Genomic DNA, 20,001 nt, shown 5'->3' on the forward strand with positions numbered 1-20,001 from the left:
GTAAAATCTCTTGTCTTGGACACTGTAATGAACAAAATATATGAACGTTATTTAAAACTGTAGGAGGGCATGGGGTAATAGAGAGTCCTGGGGTCCTGTTGCCTGAGGATGCCCAGGAACTTGAGTTGGGTGAGCGTGTTCACAGAGAACTTTCGTGGAGAGATTAGTAATTGTATCCAAGTGGCAGCTACTGCACCGAAAGCCTGTAGCCTCCGAATAATGATGATGAAAGATAGCACCTTGTTTAGGTTATTTTATTTATTTCTTTGTTTATTTTGCTGCCAGTGTTGTCTCGCTCAGTGTTGGCACTCCAGATCCACTGCTCTTGGCGGCCATTTTTTTCCCCCCATTTTATTGGACAGGACAGAGAGAAATTGAGAGAGGAGGGGGGGGAGATAAAGCGGAAGAGAGAGAGACACCTACAGACCTGCTTCTCCTTCTTGCAGTTGGGCATGTGGCACTTGAGCATGGACCTTTGTTCTTAGGGCTATGTGAGCTTAACCAACTGCAACAACCACCTAGCCCCCTAAGTTTGTTTTTTTTTTACTTTAGAATTCTTTAATAGTCTTCTGAAGTGTTCCCTTATCCTGTGAGGTGACTATTTTTATTTGAAGTGTGAATGCTTTAGTAATGGCTAGGCTACTAGCCACTTGATGTTGCCCAAAGTCATTTGAATTTTGCCTATTCTAGCTTTTAATAGCAATTTATAGTAAGGAATGCTGTTTTCTCATTTGGATCTTAGAAGAATTGAGTTAGATCACACATTTTGGTAGCTGGCACATAGTATGTGCTAAAATGTTGTCAAGATAAAGAAAAGTGTTCTCAACAAATGATGTGATCTAGCATACGTAAGGAAGTTTTGGGGAAATGGAATTTCGGAAGGTTTTAGAAGTTAATCTGCTTTTTCTGATAAAATGAATACTGACTATCAGTACTTTTGTTAGAAAACTCTTACGGATGTGGATGTTTTGCTACCATGGTGCAATACTATTTAGTCCTATTTATCAATTTATTTATTTATTTTATTGATAAAAAGGAAACACTGACAAAACCATAGGGTAAGAGGGGTACAACTCCACACAATTCCCACCACCAGAACTCCGTATCCGATCCCCTCCCCTGATAACTTTCCTATTCTTTATCCCTCTGGGAGCATGGACCCAGGGTCATTGTGGGTTGCAGAAGGTGGAAGTTCTGGCTTCTGTAATTGCTTCCCTGCTGGACATGAGTGTTGACAGGTGGATCCATACTCCCAGCCTGTCTCTCTCTCTCTCCCTAGTGGGGCGGGGCTCTGGGGAAACGGAGCTCTAGGACACATTGGTGGGGTCGTCTGTCCAGGGAAGTCAAGTTGGCATCATGGTAGCATCTGGAACCTGGTGGCTGAAAAGAGAGTCAACATATAAAGCCAGACAAACTGTTGAACCTAAAGGCTGGAATAGTGCAGATGAAAAGTTGGGGGACGTCTACGTTTTTTAGATAGCTAGTAAGTATATTTTAGTTATATTCCAAAGGGACTCTGGCTATACTAGTTTTTTTTGTTGTTGTTATTTTGTTTATTTGTTTTTTTTTCCCTTAGCTGAAATCTGATATGCAGGTGGATCTGAGTTATTGTCTGGGGAGATGATGTCATGACTGGAAAAAGGGCTAGAAAGCTGGACCAGGGAAGAGAGTAGCTCCCAAATATGGGAAAGGTGTATAAAAATTGTTGACTTTAAACCCCATCGATCTGATGTGATCTGGAGCCCATACTCAGCTTCGGAGCCTATGTGACCTCTTCTTCTAGCGTTTGCCCTTCTTCCGTAGCCAGTCAACAGCGTCAGGTTGAGCCTGATATCTGCTTGTTGCTGGCTTTGAAAGTGACTGGGATCCATGTGGATTCAGTCGGCTAGGAAGGATCGTCAGTTTCCCCAATAAATGGGTACTCACGGGATGCACCACGAGAAGGTCGATCCAATGCATCCTCTGCATCCCTATAGATCTGAGCTCACATTCTGTGGTCATGAGCAGGAACATTCCAAGCTGCCCCATATCAGGACCCATCCTCCTCAGGTGTAGCATAGAGTATGTTGTCCATCCTCCCTTCTGAGGATGGAACATTCTTGCCTTGGTTGATCCACATTGAGGGCAAGGTCCTATGGGGACCCACAAAGGAGTCCATTATGTTGTTCCTGATGGAGATGACCAGTGACAGTGGAGAGAGGGATTTATTCAAGCTCTAGACCCATCATGTCTGTTTGGGAATCTCAGGACTCCCCGACTAGGGCCCCAGCTGGAGGGGTAGCCTGATAGTGATTTTATTGTTGTTTTATACTACCACTTTACTAAAGAGATGAATCTGAGTTTCAAGAACACTGAGGCTTCTTGGCCTTAATTTGCTGCTGGGTACTTACTCCAAAAGGCCTGCACATTTGCTTATACCTCTGTGTATACTCCAAAGTGCTTATAGGCATTGGTTACATAATGCTTAATTATACAGTTTCATATACTTATAATATCATGGAAATGTTACATTTCTTATCAGGACACGTGTAAACTATGTCACATTCATGTGTTAGATCATCACTGATAGAATGGATCTGATTGTTGAGAGGAGACAGAAAAGGAATGATTTCCAGAACATACTAAATTAAATGAATAGTGTTAAACACAGTGGATACTCCCATACATTTATTTGGTTGATTGATTGATTTTTGTTATAAAGAAAGAGGGAGAAAGGGAGAGAGTGAAATAGATCACACTACTGAACTTCCTGCAGTGTAGTGTGGGCTGGGTTTTCACGGGGGTCATACAGATGTTAGAACAGGGCACTGCCCAAGGGAGCGATTTCAAAGAGCCGGGACTCTTCCTGCATTTAGAAAAGTCCACATAGGCAGTCTTTAGTGCATGAAATGTTTTTTTTAGAGTGGGTTCTGACAGTGTTATATCTGGCATTGGAGAGAAAATCGCTTTTATAGTTCTTGTATTTTATTTTATTTATTTATTTATTTATTTATTTAAAAAAAAATTTTATTTAAGAAAGGATTAGTGAACAAAAACATAAGGTAGGAGGGGTACAACTCCACACAATTCCCACCACCCAATCCCCATAACCCACCCCCTCCCATGGTAGCTTTCCCATTCTCTAGCCCTCTGGGAGCATGGACCCAGGGTCGTTGAGGGTTGCAGAAGGTAGAAGGTCTGGCTTCTGTAATTGCTTCCCCGCTGAACATGGGCGTTGACTGGTCGGTCCATACCCCCAGTCTGCCTCTCTCTTTCCCTAGTAAGGTGTGTCTCTGGGGAAGCTGAGCTCTAGGACACATTGGTGGGGTCTTCAATCCAGGGAAGCCTGGCCAGCATCCTGGTGGCATCTGGAACCTGGTGATTGAAAAGAGAGTTAACATATGAAGCCAAACAATTTGTTGAGCAATCATGGATCCCAAGCTTGGAATAGTGGAGAGGAAGTGTTAGGGAGTAGTTAATTAATATGAGAGGGGGAAATCAATTGTATGTCTCAAAGTTTCTCAAAAGACAAACTGAATCTTTTTAATATATAGGCTATGCATTTGATATGCGGACTCTCTCAAAAGCCTAGACCAAGTAGATTAGAAGCATCCAGTAGCACAGCTATATACAAGATACTGGGTACTGTACAGCAAACCATAACAAAGGGACTTTTCAAAGTTAACCCAATTAACAAATAATGTGATGATAATATTAACTATCGATTGTCTTTTTGAACCCTAATACAGCAGGAACCTCACATCTTCACTATAGAGCCCCTACTTCCCCCAGTCCTGGAACCCTTGGATAGGGCCCACTTTCCCGTATGCATCTCCCTATCCAAACCAAATAATATTGCATCCGCCGATCACAACCTAACCAAAGCAACGATTGCCACCTCAACATGCTTCACCTCAGACTGTATCCAGAGACTTCACGTGTGGAATGACAATCGTTCTTGTATTTTATAATGCACATGTATTATGCATAATATATAAATTGGTTAATAGTGAATAGAAGTAAATAAGTGAAAAATAAACACTAGCTGCCTTGGGCTGGTTGATATATGACTGATATATATATATATATATATATGTTTGTATGTATCTCAATTTATAATTCTACAATAAACATCTTGTGATAAACATTTATGTAGCACAGTTGGCAAGTTCAGAAAATAATTAAAACAGGTATTATTTTTATTAACCTGTATTTTCATTTTTAGGTTTCCTGTCTGAATAAATTTCAGATTATAATAGCAATAATAATAAATATAATATATAGTATTTATACATAGATATATCCATATATTATAAGTAACATCATTTATGTAAATTATTATATGATATAAATATACATGATTTATAATATTATACATAATTTATATGATGTATATAAATATATAAAGTAAAATAAAAAATAAATGATCAGCAGTAATACCTTTTTCTCTTTAAAAATATTTAGCTGGGGACTGAGTGGCAGTGCATTGGTTGGGAGCACATGTTATAATGCACGGGGACCCGGGTTGGAGCCTCAAGTCCCACCAGCAGGGGAAAACTGTGAACGGTGAAGGATGTCTGCAGGTGCTTCTCTTTCTTTCTCCCTCTCTAACTCCCCTTACCTCTGTATTTCTGGCTGTTTATAGCCAATAAATAAATAAAAATGGTTTTAAAAATTAAAAAGTAGATTTTTTCTTGTTCTTGTTCTTTTTTAAAAACTTTTTTAAAAAAATATTTTTTAAATATTTCCCCTTGTTGCTCTTGTTGTTTTATTGTTGTAGTTATTGTTGTTATTGCTGTCATCAGTGCTGGATAGGACAGAGAGAAATGGAGAGAGGAGGGGAAGACAGAGAGGGGGAGAGAAAGACAGACACCTGCAGACCTGCTTCACCGCCTGTGAAGTGACTCCCCTGCAGGTGGGGAGCCGGGGGCTCGAACCCGGATCCTTATGCTGGTCCTTGTGCTTTGAGCCACGTGTGCTTAACCCACTACCCTACCGCCCAATCCCCTATTATCTTTATTTTTATTTACTGGATGGAGACAGCTAGAAATCTAGAGGGAAGGGGGTGGTAGAGTGGGAGAGACAGAGAGACACCTGCAGCCCTGCTTCACCACTTGTAAAGCTTTCCCCCTGCAGGTGGGGACTGGGGGCTCAAACCTGGGTCCTTTTGCATTGTAACATGTTCACTCAACAAGGTGCACCACCACCCGGCTCCTGGTTCTTGTTCTGTTTTGTTAACGAGGGTTTGCAGGATTGCGTGGGTTTCAGCAAGCCAGCGTCAGCTCTCTTCACATCGTGTCCCGGCTCTGGACTCGCCCCTGAGGTCGCAATTGCTCTTGGCTGCAGTTCTTGGCCCCCTTTCTGCTGCGAGTTTTGATGACCTCAGTTCTCCCGAGTCCTAGGGCATGTTTCCACCTGACTTTGTCTCTTCTGAACAGCCCCCTGGGTTATTCTCTTGGTGCAGTATGGTTATCCTCTTAGATTGTGGCTTTCTGACATTATTACCTCCCTGTTGCATGTGGAGTCAGCAGAAACAAGCTAAACCTCTGTTTTTATTTCATCTTCTATTTCTTATGATCTCTGAGATTATTCTCTTCTTTATTTTTAAAGCAGCCATAGCCAAAGGGAAACTCAAATGCATTTATTCTCTCTATGCATACTTTTCGGCTTGTCTGTTTCTAAATATTAGTGGTTGAATATTAGAACTAACAAATGCAGATACTGGGCTTCATAGAACTTGACTGATTGTTATTTAGTTTGATGTGGATAAATTGGAAGAAGCCAACAATTTTCTTACATGATTGAAAGTCTGAATGGCAAAACTGGGAAGATAGTTCAGCCTTAGTACACAGAATTTCCGTATCTGAGACCCCAGGGGCTCACGCTGAATCCCACCTCCAGTGTTAGAGCTGAGTAGTGCTTTTGTCATAAGAAATCAACCTTAATGGCATAAGGATCCCGGTTCGAGCCCCCGGCTCCCCACCTGCAGGGGATTCGCTTCACAGGCGGTGAAGCAGGTCTGCAGATGTCTGTCTTTCTCTCCCCCTCTCTGTCTTCCCCTCCTCTCTCCATTTCTCTCTGTCCTATCCAACAACAATGACATCGAGAACAACAACAATAATAACGACAATAATAAAACAAGGGCAACAAAAGGGAATAAATAAATTAAATATTTAAAAAATAAATTAAAATTAAAAACCATTTTTAAATGTTAACAGTACTATTTGTGTAACCCTTCATAAATATTTATATTAAAATGAAAATTGTTGATGGAACTAAATATAGTAGGTCATGTAACACAAAACTTTTCAGCTCCAGGAAGTCAGGCCTCATGAGTCTTGTTCAGACTCACGCTGAGTCACTCGTACCATGGACCTGGCATGCAGAATGTGATGACTGAACACTTGTTTACTTTTTCAAACTATTAATAGAAGCCTGCAAGTTGGATTAGTCTATTGTTCTTGTTAAGTAGTGTTGGGGTCTTGTGCATGTGCAGTAACACATGCTCTGACCAACTGAGAGGAGAGAGAGAGAGAGAGAGAGACAAGCAAGCAAGCAAGCAAACACACTACAGCCTACCCCCCTGGTGTCATGGTGCCAGGCTTTGGGCCCAGGACCATGTACACAGTCAATTTGTTCTTTGTCAGATAAGCTAAGTCCTGGCCCCTGGAGTTATCAATATCATAAAGAAAATCTTGACTATTTGAATTATCTTTAATCATGAGATATGAAAACTCCTTCCAAAAGTTGAAAACCCGAAATGTGACTTATCTGTTGGAATCAGGGTATATTTCCTATCTTGTAGAAAGCATCACTATAGAAATCTACTTAAATCACATGGAGTGATATTCTTGATACAGGTTGAGATCCGTCACACAGTTAACAGCCACTATCTATACATATCACTATCTATTTATTAAAGCTCCTTCATGAGCATATCTTGATACACTTCTCTTTTGCTTGTCTCCTTTTAAGAATCCCGGTCACCATTCTGCCAGGTGTTGGAAAGATACGTAGTAGCTGAGCCTCTTTGCTTCTGACACCATCCTGAGAATCCGCTTTGGACATGCTTCCTCCCTGCCCATCTTCTGTAGCTGCCAGGCAGAGTGCTGTCTCCTTCACAGCAGTGAGGAACTCTTCAGGCTCCAGAAGTAAGTCGATTGCCTTCAGTTTGCCGTTCTTCCTGGACTGGAAAACACCTAGGGAAGGATAGCAGCCTTGCAGATTAATATACAAATCAAAACCTGCCTTATTCTTTACTTATCATGGAAGTTTTTGTTTGAGTCCTATCTCTCCAGAGGTAGGACTGAGACATTTTTGTTGCTAACCCATAACTGTATGAGATTTTCTGATATTATTTTTCACAATTTTTTCACCTAATTTATGTATTCCTAGCTGTGATAAATAGATACTAGAGAGATGAAAATCATGTTTGCAAATGAGTAAAGAGATTGAGAATTATCAAGTATTCTTATTAAGATTGGATGGCTGGATCTTGTTTCTTGAAAGTCAGGTATTTTTTTTCCAACGGTAAAAAACTAGGGGCTGGCTTATTGTTGCTTTTGATGTCAGTGTCATTGAAGAAGCGTTTATGGAAACCTTTGAATCAACAGGATGGAAAAACAGTATAAAAGGAAATCACATTATGGAAATGAGTTGAGATATGGACTACAAAGTGTCTAATATAAGTCACTGTTTACCAAAACATAAGTATGCCAACAACATTTCCAAGAACGGGCCAGGGGTTGGTGCACCTGACTGAGCGCACATGTTACAATGTGCAAGGTCCTGGGTTCGCATCCCCGGCCCCCACCCGCAGGGGGAAAACTTTGCAAGTGGTGAAGCAGGGCTGCCGGTGTCTCGCTGTCTCTTTCCCTTTCTGTCGCTCCCTCTCCTCTCAATCTCTGGCTGTTAATAAATAAAGATAATAATAAAAAGGGATTCAAAATGTCCAAGTACATAGCTTATTATGGGATTTATATTTACTGAATAAAATATAAAAATTCAGCAACTACACTATAATTATGTATTAGTATTTGGCAATTGAATACAATTGCCCTGAAAAGAATGCATGTTTTTTTATTCTGTGACTATGAAGTCATGTTTTACTAGCTTGCTTGGTTTGAATTTGGCATTTTCTCTTCTGTAAAACACTTGGCACAAATGTTTCTTTCTCTCCTGCGACTTATTTCGATTACAGGGTCAATACACAAAAAATGATTATTGGTATATTTCTATAGACAACAAAAGTTTGGTATTTCCTAGATTGTCTTTTAGTGATACTATAAGCAACTGAAATTCCCTTGAAGGCAGTGGGTAAAACCTTTAGATTTTTTGGTTTTGGTTTTGTTTTTCCTCTTGTTTTTCCTAGGCTTATTGCTGGGGCTCAGTGCCTGCAGTATGAATCCACTGCTCCTGGAGGCCATTTTTTTCCCCGTTGTTGTTATTGTTATTGTTGTTGGATAGAACAGAGAGAAATCAAGAGAGATGGGGAAGACAGGGCAAGAGAAAGAGAGACACCAGCAGACCTGCTTCACCGCCTGTGAAGTGACCCCCCAGCTGGTGAGGAGCCGGGGGCTCGAACTGGGATCCTTATTCTGGTCCTTACAATTGGCACTATGTGCACTTAACTCGGTGTGCTACCTTTAGTTTTATTTGGCAACGTATTACAAATTCAGCATTCGAGCAACAGAAATGTCTGTGATTTAAAGGAGCATAGATGCTGTTGTTAAGAATTTCTGGTATGGGGTCAGTTGAGCGTACATATTACAAGGACCCAGGTTCGAGCCCCCTGTCCCCACCTGCAGGAGGAAAGCTTCACAAGTGGTAAAGCAGGACTGCAAGTGTCTCTCTGTCTCTCTCCCTCTCTATCTTCCCCTCCTTCTTGATTTCTGGCTGTCTGTATCCAATAAATAAAAATATAGATAATAAAAAATAAAAAAATATATAAAAAGAAGTTCTGGTATATTTACCCAATGGAATTTAAAAAATTAATGCAGCTAAAAATATGTATTGTTTCCTTTAGGCTGGTGGTGAGCATGCTTAGTGAAGTCAGTAAGGAGATGAAAGAGAACTACTGGATGATTTTACTCATTTGTGGAACATAGAGAATTGAAACCTATGGGCTTCTGTGCACACACATAGCTAACATGTCTCTAAGTCTTGGCTAGAGCTCCAGTGGTCATTGGTGTGTGTGTGGGTAATAGTACACAGAACATTGGTGGTGGGTGTGTTGTGGAAATATGTTACTGGTTATATGGCCTCACAAGTCACTGTTAAATCACTAATAGAAATAAAAGAAGCAAACAGAAGGTATTTTATTTTGGAATCCTGGCACTACAGATTACCTAACATTTAAAATAAGCATCCAGTGTATCATTTCTAGCATGCCAGAGCTAATAGATTTTTTTTGTAAGATATAAATAAAAAAGACATATTAGGCTATTATCCAGGTTGATTCATTAATAACTGTAACTATAGGGTGGAGAGCCACGTCACTGTGCGGAAGACTGATTAGAAGTCTTTAGTGTAAGTTATTCTGTGTATATTTTATTAACTCGTACTCTTTTCATGCATTATTTATTCATTGATTTTTTTTTTCTTTTTTGCTTTGGTTCTTAAGCTTTGTATTAAATATAGCAATTTGAGGAAGACATTCTAGATGTTTTTATCTTTTACTTTTCTGGAAGAAATGGAAGCCCCTGAGGTGATTTCATACATTCTTTTTTTTTTTTGCAAGCTTTATTCTTTTTATGTATGATAGAGATTAATAATAATGTTTTGCACATAGTTGTGAGAATTTTTTTTGCAAGCTTTATTCTTTTTATGTATGACAGAGATTAATAATAATGTTTTTCATACATTCTTTAGATGTGGGAATGTGTAGCACTTCTCTTCCTTTGTCTCCTTGAGAAAAAGAGAGAGATTAAAAAATATATATTAGCATTGCTATAACTCCAGACTTGATGCACCTGAAGGCTTTTCATAAGCAGAGGAGGCACTGTCCTGCTGAGTGCCTCCCCTGGCCCCAGGGCTTGCTTCTTATAGCTAACAGAGAAACCCCAGAGATTTTTTTTTCTTGCCAAACAGTTAATCACATAAATGATGTATTTTAGTGTTGCATGGATAAGACTGGCTTTTCTGAATCAAACATCTGACTTTATGAAAACTCTTAGTTAAAAAAAAAAATATATATATATATATATATATATATATATTTAGGGGGCCGGGTGGTGGCTTAAGCACACATGGTATGAAGCCCTAGGACCAGCATAAGGATCCCAGTTTGAGCCCCCAGCTCCCCACCTGCAGGGGAGTCGCTTCACAGGCGGTGAAGCAGGTCTGCAGGTGTCTGTCTTTCTCTCCCCTTCTCTGTCTTCCCCTCCTCTTTCCATTTCTCTCTGTCCAGTCCAACAATAAAAACAGCATTGACAACAACAACAATAACAAGGGGGAAAAATGGCCTCCAGGAGCAGAGGATTTGTAGTGCAGGCACCGAGCCCCAGCAATAACCCTGGAGGTTAAAAAAAAAAAAAAAAAGTATATGTACTAACCGATTTCCCAGTAGAAATTACAAGACTTAGTGAATTCAAACACATTTTCATTTACTAATGGCTATAACCAAGGCCAAAGGATTTACTTAATCAACCTGGTGATTGGAGGCTAAACTGAAGTAATTTATATATTTGAGATGACTCCTTAGAGTTAGTGCTTAATTCAGTTTTTTAATTACCAGTCCATTAGTCTCTAAAAGTAGAAACTCTCCCCCTCCCCCTTTTTTTTTTCCTTGTGAAGTAACATTAGACTGAAGTCTTGCATGGAATTAATCATCCTAAAAAAAGAGAAAGTAAATATATTCCTAATTAGATTCCTCAAGTCTCAGACAGTTCATCGAAGATTCATAGCGTATCCATTAAAACCTCTTTACAACAATGTATGAAATACTGGGAGGTTTCTCAGAGGAAGTAATGAATGGAGAAGTGCAGGCATTTTTAATTAGATTTGACTAGTAAAATACTACTTGCATCTGCTATTTCTGTTATTTCTGGTTTCATTACAGTACTGATGACTTAAACAAATCATAAGAGCACGGGGTAGATATCACAGTGATTATGCAAAGAGATTCTGATGCCTGAGGCTCTAAAGTGGCAGGTTCAATCCCCCTGCACCAGCTTAGACCACAGCTGAGCAGTGCTCTGGTAAAATAAAATAAAATAAAAATAGATAAAATAAAATATGAACAAGATGCTTGTCTGTGTGATAGCACATATATAACATCAGTCTGTACATTAATATATAAAGTTGCCTTAATACTTTTTAATTGCATATTAATCACAATTTATAGGGCAGTGTGCCATTTATTCATTTATTTATTTTTGCCTATAGTCGCTGGGGTTTGGTGTTGGCACAAGGACTCCACAGCTCTCAGCAGCCATCTTTGCCTTTTTTTCTTTTTTAAATTTTCCATTTTATTAGATAGTACAGAGAGACATTGAGAGGGAAGGGGTCTACACAGGAAGAGAGAAAAAGAGACACCTGCAGACCTGCCTCACTGCTTGTGAAGCCTCCCTTCTGCAGGTGGGGAGCAGGGGGCTGAAACCCAGGTCCTTGTGCTTAGTACTATGTGTGCTTACCTGGGTGCCACTCCCCAGCTCTGTAATATACATTTTAAATATTAAATATTTTAATGATGTTAAAATATAGAGTTAGTAAAAATATTTGAAACATGTCCCCATGTCTTTTTTATTATTTTGATTTATTTATTTATAAAATGGAAACACTGACATGACCATAAGAGGTGCGGGGGTCGGGCGGTGGTGCAGTGGGTTAAGCGCACGTGGCGCAAAGCGCAGGGACCGGCGTAAGGATCCCGGTTCGAGCCCCCGGCTCCCCACCTGCAGGGGAGTCGCTTCACGGGCGGTGAAGCAGGTCTGCAGGTGTCTATCTTTCTCTCCTCCTCTCTGTCTTCCCCTCCTCTCTCCAATTCTCTCTCTCCTATCCAACAACAAAACAACGTCAACAATGGCAATAATAACCGCAAAGAGGCTGCAACAACTAGGGCAACAAAAAGGGGGGAAAATGGCCTCCAGGAGCGGTGGATTCATGGTGCAGGCACCGAGCCCAGCAATAACCCTGGAGAGAAAAAAAAAAAAAAGATAAGAGGTGCACAATTCCCACCAGCAGATCTCCATTTCCCACCCCTCCCCTGATAGCTTTCCTGTTCTCTATCCCTCTGGGAGCATGGACCCAGGGTCACTGTGGGATGCAGAAGGTGGAAGGTCTGGCTTCTGTAATTGCTTCCCCGCTGAACATGGGCGTTGACAGGTGGGTCCATAATCCCAGCCTGTCTCTCTCTTTCCCTAGTGGGGCAGGGCTCTGGGGAAGCGGAGTTCCAGGACACATTGGTGGGAAGTCGGGTTGGCATCATCGTAGCATCTGGAACCTGGTGGCCCAGGCAAGATCAAGGCCTCCCCATGAATTAAGCCCTCCCAAATTGCCAACTCTAGAGCTGTGATTGACAGTAATTTGTACAAGTATCATGATAATGACTAACATACTGCCACTTGAAATTGTCTATTACTCTATATTAAACATTAACCCATTGTATCCTTCCCTTGGGCTACTGAAAGCTTATGAATTACCCAGGGGTATCCATGGTGCATCTACCTGTCTACTCTATTCTCCACAGGCAGCCAGAGAGGCCTTTACAAGACAAATAGGAAAAAAGTGACATTGGTAAAGACCATAATTCTGTCATTTATTTACTTATTTTTACTAAAGATTTAATATTGATTTACAAAACTGTAAGGTAATAGGGGCACAAGTCCATACAGTTCCCACCACCAGAGTTCTGTGTCCCATCCTCTCCATTGGAAACTGCAGTAGTTCTTCCAATGTCACTGATATGGAATATATATATATATATATTTACCTCTCCCCCCCTTTTTTTTTTACTTCCAGGATTACTGCTGGGGCTCAGTGCCTGCACATACTCATCTACTGCTCCTGGAGGCCATTCTACCCATTTTGTTGCCCTTGTCTTTGTTGATATTGCTGTTGTTGCATAGAACAGAGAGAAATCAAGATGGGAAAGAAAAAAGCAGACACCTGCAGACCTGCTTCACCAGCAGGTGGGGAGCCAGGGGCTTGAACTGGGATCCTTGAGTGGGTCCTTGTGCTTCACACCATGTGCACTTAAACCTGATGCATTACTGCCTGGCCCCCATTTCACCGATTTTTTTAATGGCCCTCCATTGACTTCCTTTCTAATTCACCCCTATATCTATTACTACTTCTGAGTGTCTTTCCTTTTTTCCTCTTCTCTCTTAGATAAGGAAAATAGTTTGTGACTTCCTCTTATGTTTTCCAGATTTTCTTTCCTTTCATATATATATATATATATATATATATATATATATATATATATATATATATATATGGTATGTATTTCCTAGTGGCAAGCACTTTGAGTCCTAGTGGAATAGGGATAAGTGCCCTATTCTGGTTTACTTCTATCATTCACTCTTTAGGGATTAGGGACCCAAATTCTTTATGGGGAGCAGAAGGTGGGAGCTGTGTCTTCTGTCATTGCTTCTCTGCTGGACATGGGTGTTGGCAGGTGGATCCACACCCCTAGTCTGTGTCTGTCTGTCCCTAGTGGGGCAGGGCTCGGGGGAGGGGGGGGCTCCAGGACACATGGTGAGGTCATCTGCCCGGGGAAGTCAGGCTGGAATAACAGTAGCATCTGCGACTTGGTGGCTGAAAGGCTGCAAGATAAAAAGCAGGATAAAATTAGCAGGATAAAATTATTAAGGAGCAGGAACCAAAACAGTAGGAATGGTGCAGGTGATAGTAGGGAACTGAGGGTGGAAAGAAGCTAGGAAGTTCATTTTAGGAAGGATTGCTCCCTACCTGCAGGGAGGATGCTTCACAAGTGAAGAAGCAGGTTTGCAGGTGTCTCTTTTTCTCTCTCCCTCTCTATCCCCCCATCCTTTCTCAATTTCTCTCTGTCCTATCAAAAAGAAGGGGAAGAAAATGGAAGAAAAGAAAATGGAAAAAAATTGGTTTCCAGGAGCAGTGGATTCGTAGTGTCAGCATTTAGTCCTAGCAATAATCCTTGAGGGAGGGAGTGAGGGAGGGAGAGAGGGAGAGGGAGAGGGAGAGGGAGAGGGAGAGGGAGAGGGAGAGGGAGAGGGAGAGGGAGAGGGAGAGGGAGAGGGAGAGAGAGAGAGAGAGAGAGAGAGATATTAAGGATATGAAGACATTTACTGGGGATGGTGGAGACCGTGGAGACTTCATGGAAACATCAAGCCCTATTGACCACCCTGGCAGCCAAAAATTAAACAAATAATGTAAATTTTAAGAAAATCAATCAGAGCTGATGTTCCAGGGCACACAGGTGGGGTCATCTGCCCAGGGAAGTCAGAATGGAGTCATAGTAGCACCTAGAACTCGGTGGCTGAAAGGCGGTAAATCATAAAGCAGGGCAAAATGATGAATCAAGAGGAACCTAACAGTAGGAACAGGGAAGATGAAAGTAGAAGCCTTAGGGTAGAAGGAAGCTAGGTCTATTTTAGGAATGATCCTAGGAGCCTGTGTCTTAGTCATCTCTGCTTGAGCTTGATAGCTAATGTGGGGGTAGAAATATTATCAGGAAAGATGGTGTCAGAGCCGAGAGTAGAACTAGGAAACAGGATTAAGGCAGAATTGCTGGCAAACTTGAAAATCTATAAATACAAATAATTGTTTCTTACAACCATCTCACCCACTGGAGCCTGCACAACCTCTGAGTCCCTGTCAGTCTGAGCTCATGGCCCATGGCCCTGGCTGGGAACATTCTAGGCTGCACTCATTTCAGGACCCGTCTTCCTTGAGTGTCAGACAGAAGAGGGTGACCCAGTTTCCATTCATAGAGTGAAGCAGTTCCTACAATTTCTACTTTCTAGAGAGGGCACAGTCCTAAAGAAGCCCACAGAGGGGCTTATGATGAGGTTCTCAATGGATGTGACCATAATTCTTTATAAAAAAAAAATGTATTTCTATTCTAAGTGTTTCTATTCCTGAGTGGAGCCATACCCATACCCTGGAGCTGGCTCCCTCTTCTGTCCCTTTCTGGGAAAGGGACACCATTGCAAGTGGCCAGTCACAGCCACGGGACTAAATATTTCACATTTACTTTTCATGAGATTTTAATTTGTGTATTTTTGTGATTTATTTTGGCATTGTTATAGGTTTGACTCTCTGAGAGCTTTGTTGTTGTGACTTGTATCTTTTTTTTTTTTTAAGGTTTTATTTATTTATTACTGAGAAAGATAGGAGGAGAGAGAGAAAGAACCAGATAACACTCTGGTACATGTGCTGCCGGGGATTGACCTCAGGACCTCATGCTTGAGAGTCTAGTGCCTTAGCCACTGCGCCACCTCCTGGACCACATGACTTGTATCTTTTATCACAAAACAATGATATTATTTACAAAGCAAGATATGGGATTTATTTTTGACTGGTAATAAAAATGAAATATATATATATCTTAATTCATGATCACGGCTCATGCTGCTCTGCATAGTTGAATACTTTTCTCAGTTCTCTTATATCACCCCCAGTGTGTCCTGTTTTCTTCCATTCCTGGTTCAGAAACAATCAGTGCTTAATAATTAAAATGCAATCTGTCACCAAGGTATTTACATATGACTGATTTTCTTCTTTTTTAGTTCTCTTTATATTATTTGATACAACGGAGAGAAGTTGGGAGGAAAAAGGAAATGGGGGAGAGAGGGAGAGGGAGAGGGAGAGGAGAGGGAGAGGCAGAGGCAGAGGGAGAGGGAGAGGGAGAGGCAGAGGCAGAAGGAGAGGCAGAGGGAGGGGAGAGGGAGGGAGAGGGAGAGGAGAGGAGAGGGAGAGGCAGAGGCAGAGGGAGAGGGAGAGGCAGAGAGAGAGGCAGAGGGAGGGGAGAGGGAGGGGAGAGGGAGAGGGAGAGGGAGAGGGAGAGGGAGAGGGAGAGAGACTCCTGCAGTACTGCTTCACCACTTGTGAAGCTTTCCCCCTGCAGGTGGAGACTGGGGGCTTGAACATGGGTCCTTGTGCATGGTAATATGTGTATGTACCATAACCTGGCCCCCACGTGACTGCTTTCCCCAAGGTAGACTATCATTCCTGACTCCCTTGTTCCTAATATTTCAACAGAGTAGCCACTTTTTAAAAATGTTGTTAATTTATGTAGTAGAGACAGCGATGAATTAAGAGGGAAAAGGGAGAGAGAGTGAGAGATATATAGAGAGACACCTGCAGCTCTGTTTTGATGCTTGTTAAGGTCCCCCACCCACCCCCCCCCCCCGCAGGTGGGGACCGAGGGCTTGAACTTTGTTCCTTGCACATTGTTAATTACACTTGCACTTAACTGGGCGTTCAGCCACCCAGCCCCAGAAGAGCCACTTTCTGGGGGGGATTTTTTTTTTTACCTTGTTAACACATGACCTTATTGTAGTGTATGACATTTACTACTTTTAAAAAATCCATCTGTGCAATTAACTGCCTAATGTTGGTTTTCATTCCACATTGTAAGCACAATTAGATCATTATCCATGTCATTTTTCTCAGCACTAAAACCTGTTTGTCATTTTTAGACACTATAAACACAGGGATAGAGAATTCTTTCTCTGCTCTAGACCTCTGTGTCTTTCCGTGTGTATCTAAGGGACAGGAAAATCACTGAGGTATAAGAGAAAGTTGTAATGGGAAAGAAATGTTTGTTCTGAAAAATCACTGCATAGATGTTGCCTTTATGACATGTTGCTATTTGGCTTGTTAATATTTGTTCTCAGGATTTGTAACAAAATTCCCAAACCCATGATTCTTTTGACAACATTCAGACCTCTGTATTTTTTTTTTTTTTTGGCTAAGATAGCTTTATTTTACTTTTTTTTTTTTCCTAAGATAGAGACATAGTGGCAGAGAAAGAGGAAGAGGAGGAAAGAAAACAAGGGAGTCAGGCTGTGGCGCAGCGGGTTAAGCGCACATGGTGCAGAGAGCAGGGACCAGCATAAGGATCCCGGTTCGAGCCCCCGGCTCCCCACCTGCAGGGGAGTCACTTCACAGGTGGTGAAGCAGGTCTGCAGGTGTCTGTCTTTCTCTCCCCCTCTCTGTCTTCCTCTCCTCTCTCCATTTCTCTCTGTCCTATCCAACAACAATGACATCAATAACCACAACAATGTTAAACAACAAGGGCAACAAAAGGGAAAATTTTAAAAACAAAAGAACAGAAAGCAGGGCACTGACACTGTCTTTAATGCAGTGAAGGCCAGGCTCCAGTGGGAGTGACTCCTAGGGGGAAACAGTGCACACCCCAGGTAGGCTGTTTTGTCAGGCCAGACCTATTTGCACTGATAGCATTGTGCATAGTGGCACGAACCTTTCCTTTCTGTATTATGATCAATGTAAATATGAAGTTATATATGTTTACATATGAATAATAACTGTTCACTGCATGGTATGTATAGTATAAGAAGCTTAGTTTTATAATATAAAAAAAAAACTTCAGGAGTCTTTGCTTTTCCTTTAGAAATAAATTCCAAAAATATCAACTAGAAAAATCCTTTTGAGAATTAACTCCCAGATCTCTTTATTTTCGCTTTTGTATTTTCCTGTTGTCAGAGTTTGCTTCTGTTTTTTCTGCATACCAGTGGTCTTCTTCTTCTTCTTTACATTTTTATTTATATAAAGGAAACACTGACAAAAGCCATAGGATAAGAGGGGGACAAATCCACACAATTCCCACCACCAGAACTCCGAATCTCATCCTCTCCCCTGATAGCTTTCCTAGTCTTTTTCCCTCTGGGAGCATGGACCCGGGGTCATTGTGGGATGCAGAAGGTGGAAGGTCTGGCTTCTGTCATTGCTTCCCCGCTGAACATGGGTGTTGACAGGTGGATCCATACTCCCAGCCTGTCTCTCTCTTTCCCTGTGGGGCAGGGCTCTGGGGAAGCGGGGCTCCAGGACACATTGGTCGTTGGCATCATGGTAACATCTGGAACCTGATGGCTGAAAAAAGAGTTAACATATAAAGCCAAACAAATAATTGACTCATCGTGAACCTAAAGGCTGGAATATTGCAGATGGAGATTTTAGTCTCCATTTTGTAGATAGCTAGTAGGCCTATTTTAGTTATTCCCGAGGGCCCATGACTATACTAGTTTTTTCCTGAGCCTGAACTCTGATATGCAGGTGGACCCAAATTATTGTTCTGGGGAGATGATGTCATGGCTGGAAAAAGGGCTAGATAGCTGGATTAAATCTAGATATCATCCTCACCTACTTCCTATTTCACTTCCCTCACTCATTCCAAAGCTAACTTGATCAAAGTAAGAACTACAAAAGTTGAATAAGGGCAGGAGCCTGGCACACTTTAACAATGACTCTTTAGTCACTCTCAGGCCAGTGGCCTTCTAGACTGGCCCTTTCTGTCCCAAAGTCTCCATGCCTTTCTCCAGGGCCTCGTTCTAATAGGCCATTTTGTTGCTGCTTTGAGTGAGATAGAAAGGAATCCAATTTTATTTTTGGTCTAAACATAAATATGGATTCACAGGAGGTAGGTTTTACAACATAGAGATAACTTACCACAAGATACTGATGAAACACTACAAACAGTTGTGTGAATAATGTGAGAAAAAAAAAAAAGAGGTTACACACTTCCATCAGATTTTATGCAGATGTAGTTTCTATGGGAAGCAGAACTTGTCAGGGCCGCAGAGATAGGTTTCAGAATTCGAGTATTATTGTTAATGTGCTGACGTGTTGTCTCATTTATGTAAAAAAAAAAACCCAGAAGCTGGAGAGATAATGCACAGTTCTCCCCAAAGCCCTTAAGTACTGACGCCAAAACTAGAAATGTCTTAGCTGGCAGCATTGGATGTCAGAAGGCCTCTGCTGTCTCTGCCTCGCTTTATTCTTGGCCATGTGGGTTGTGAGCACTGCAGCTCTTACTGGGATGTGTCCTGGGAAGCGTTCTGAATGAATGTTTTGCTTTAGGAAATAATGATTACATTTTGGACCAAGAGAGACTGATGTCATGCAGAGCCTTCCTGGCAGCTGAGACTGGATGCATGACAATATTAATTGCAGCGCATTGGCTATGAAATTCATTGGGAAGAAAAATCAATTAGTATATACAAAACCGCTGTTATCATCTTTGTTACTGTGATGAGTAGCCCCGTTTCACTAGCCATGCAGTTAATTTCCTGTACAGCATTATGGCTGTCACTAAGAGTATTTTAAGCTTTCTTTAGATATAAATTTTAGTATTCATGGATAAACTGAGAGATCTTTTATTAATATGGATAAATAAAGTGTAAATAAAGTGTGTAGAACTTAGTTTTTTTTAAAAAAAAAGCCGAACTGACAATTCAATGGCATGTTTCAGAGAAAATCCATGACGTTCTTTGTGAAGAAGCTCACAAGCTAGGGGTCAGTGCACATACTTTCTCAATAATAAATACTAAATATTGCTGATGACTTATAATACAAAGGAGGGGAAACACCATACCTTTAGGAGCACTGCATGGACAGATCAGTAAAAAATCACAGAGTACATTGGCATATCTTTACCAACTGAAGATAATAATATTACAAGAAAACGTAGAGGGCCCAGGCAGTGGCACACCTGATGACACATTACAGTGCACAAGGACCTGGGTTCAAGCCCCTGTTACCCACCTGCAGGAGGAAAGCTTCATGAGTGGCGACGCTGGTCTGTAGGTGTCTCTCTGTCTCCCTCCCTATCACCTCTTCCCCTCTCAATTTCTATCTGCCCCATTCAGTAATAAATAAATAAAATTATAAGAAAGAAAACCAGAAGTACACCCCTCTGGTTAAAAAAAAGAGAGGGAGACAGACATACAGAAGGAAAGAAAACCCAGAGATTCAATTTTGATATGTGTTAACTTAGATGATGTACGTAGCTTTATTTCTGTGTTTCTGACACAAACATATCTAATATCAGGAGTCTAAGAACCTTAGTGGTATTGTGAT

At 41.2% G+C, this 20,001-nt stretch overlaps 1 protein-coding gene across 3 annotated transcripts in view; it reads left to right on the forward strand.

Moving 5' to 3' along the window:
* The window catches only part of LRFN5 (leucine rich repeat and fibronectin type III domain containing 5), a 274,336-nt gene that overhangs the window by 150,623 nt on the left and 103,712 nt on the right, over positions 1-20,001 (forward strand). For 2 of the 3 annotated variants that reach the window (XM_060175564.1, XM_060175566.1), the window contains exon 2: positions 6,955-7,130. The exons of the other annotated variant lie outside the window; for it this stretch is intronic. The gene's annotated coding sequence lies outside the window, so the exon portion shown is untranslated. The remainder of the gene's footprint in view (positions 1-6,954; positions 7,131-20,001) is intronic. 3 annotated transcript variants of the gene reach the window in all.

The sequence above is a fragment of the Erinaceus europaeus genome, chromosome 16 (genome assembly GCF_950295315.1).
Source record: "Erinaceus europaeus chromosome 16, mEriEur2.1, whole genome shotgun sequence".
Lineage (NCBI taxonomy): Eukaryota > Metazoa > Chordata > Mammalia > Eulipotyphla > Erinaceidae > Erinaceus > Erinaceus europaeus.